Source organism: Myotis brandtii, unplaced genomic scaffold (genome assembly GCF_000412655.1).
Source record: "Myotis brandtii unplaced genomic scaffold, ASM41265v1 scaffold17, whole genome shotgun sequence".
NCBI classification, from domain to species: domain Eukaryota; kingdom Metazoa; phylum Chordata; class Mammalia; order Chiroptera; family Vespertilionidae; genus Myotis; species Myotis brandtii.
The window spans coordinates 5,727,434-5,730,141 of NW_005356259.1; positions in this window are offsets into that span (position 1 = coordinate 5,727,434).

Genomic DNA, 2,708 nt, shown 5'->3' on the forward strand with positions numbered 1-2,708 from the left:
CTGCCGGCTGCCATCTTGGCTGGCAGTTAATTTGCATATCGCCCTGATTAGCCAATGGGAAGGGTAGCGGTCGTACACTAATTACCATGTTTCTCTTTTATTAGATAGGATAATGTCCCTTCTAATATCATAAATATGTAGAGAAAATGCCTGTGTAATACACTTATTAAGTGCCTACTGTGTGCAGGCCCTCCTCATGGTGTTTTACTAATGCTCTCATTTAGACATCAGTAGAAGTTTTATTTTTCAGAGGAGGTGACAAATTAAGAAACTAAATATCTGGAATAATGTTTACTACCAACTAGTGGCAGAGATAGGAGTGAAATTGAGGGCTATAAGTCATTTGTTAGCTCTGTCTTCAAAATCCAGTGGCTACACAAGTTTTGCCCAAGTGCCACACGGTGTAGCTCAGCAGGTCCCGAATGGCATTGCCTAAGCCCGTGTTCATAAGTGTGCCTGGTATATAGTGGCATGTCAATGGCTATGAAAAGCGCTGTAGTCAAGAAGCCTGTATGTGTTCATCTGCAGCCTCACACACACTAGAACTGCTCTAACACAGCAGCCACTGCCTACATGTGACTATGGAGCTCTTGAAATGTAGTCAGTCCAAAATAGAGATTAACCGCTAGTGTGAAATGCACACAGGAATTCAAAGACATACAAACAAAGAAGGTACATGGTAAACTACTCTTTTGGATATATTGTGTTAAACTAAATATAACTTCAAAATTCTACCTGTGTCACCCTGGCCGGGCTGCTCAGTTGGTTGGAGCATTGTCTGGTACAACAAAAGGTTGTGGGTTCAATTCCTAGTCAGGGCACATACCTAGGTTGCAGGTTCCATCCTCGGTTACTTTCCCATGAAACAACAAAGGGTGCGTATGGGATGCAACTGATTGTGTTTCTCACATCAATGTTTCTCTTCTCTCTCTCTCTTTCTCTCTTTATCTCTCTCTCTCTCTCTCTCTCTCTCTCTCCACACACACCCCTCTTCTCTTCCCTCTTCTCTCTAAAATCAATAAACATAGCCTCGGGTGAGGAGATAGAAAAATAATAAAATAAATTAAATTCCACCTGTGTCTTCTTACATTTTGGATACTAGAATATATAAAACACTCAAATGTCTTGCATGATATTTTCGATTTGAAAATCAAATACCTTTTTTGTCTTCCATAACTCTATTTGTATTTAATGGAAAAGTTCCCAAGTTTTAGAGAAGGAGATACCATGGATAAAAAGTTAATATTTGAAAACTACCCAGTTCTAAAATGCTGTACTGTGGGGATAAGGAGTTTCATTCACACTTCAAATATGTCAGCTGTAATGAAAGAGAACCATATACTTTTAAAAATGCATACTCTAAAACTGAGGTTTAAATGAGCTATATCATTACTTTTAGTTCCAATGCATAGAGTAAGAGTAGATCTATGAGGGTACTACAAAATTACTAACCCATCACTTTAGTGTTGTTTAGCCAAAGTACAAGATTAGTTGTTGTTGTTTGTTTGTTTCATGTTGTTATTGTGTTGTGTTGTGTTTTTAATATGTTATAATTCCCCCAGCCAGATTCCTTTCTTCCTCCATACCTCCCACAGGACTGGCTGAGCACAGTCAGGCATTGAAAAGCTTCCAAAGTTTTTCAGGAAGAGCAGCTCCCTGGAACTGTGGAGGAGGACAGGAATTTCACATTCTGTGGGGCTGAATTCAGCACAGGGTATCAAATATTCCAAAGCTTCAGATTCATGTTCTGGTTTTCGATAAAGAAAGCAGTAATATAATCACATCTGTTCTTTAAGGTTCAATAAAATCACATCTGTTTATCTGTATAATTTAAGCTTTCTAGATTCTCAAACTTCCCTTAGGATTTGAGTTCATTTGTTTAACTATCAATCTGAGAAAGGGATTCTATATGTACATATTTTAGCTATACTTCTCATGAGAGTATACATATTTTTTTTTCCATGAGAAATATGACAATTTTCTACTTGGCACAATATGCACCAAATAAAAGTTAACTATATTGAAATGTTTATAATTTCATTTACAATTAGTTGAAATTATCAAGACACATTTTAGAAATATGTCTAATTTATTTTTTTTAAGTTTGGAAGAGCCTAAATTATTAGTTGCTCTGACAATTATGAAGAAGAAAAGACTAGGTTTTATACCAACTTAATTATCACTTGATTTAATGACTATGTGTCCAATAAAGGCATTAAGATTGACATAAGTTTATATCCATATTTTTTATAGCACCTAATCTAATGTTTGAAGGGATCGATTTTTGGCATTAAGATTGACATAAGTTTATATCCATATTTTTTTATAGCACCTAATCTAATGTTTGAAGGGATCGATTTTTAAAAAATGAAATCATCATGCTTATAGTAATACAAGTCCCATCTTCACTCTGGTGATTCTACCTGTTGGAAACCCTCATGTCACTAGATCAGTAGAATGCACTTACCTTTACTTAACTACATCATGGGTCACACTGGAGCAGTAATTTTCCATAAAGAAGCAACAGTCTTGCTACCTAATTTCTTAAACTCCAACTTTATCTCTTAGGCCTGTGGTTTTTCTTGGCATAAGCGTGCCAATAATCAAAATCAATAGTTATTCTGTTTACTAAGCAGCAGAAGACTTTAGACACTTGGCTGGCAGCCCAAACCCAGGGCTACTTCTCAACAAGACTTATCTCAAATTTG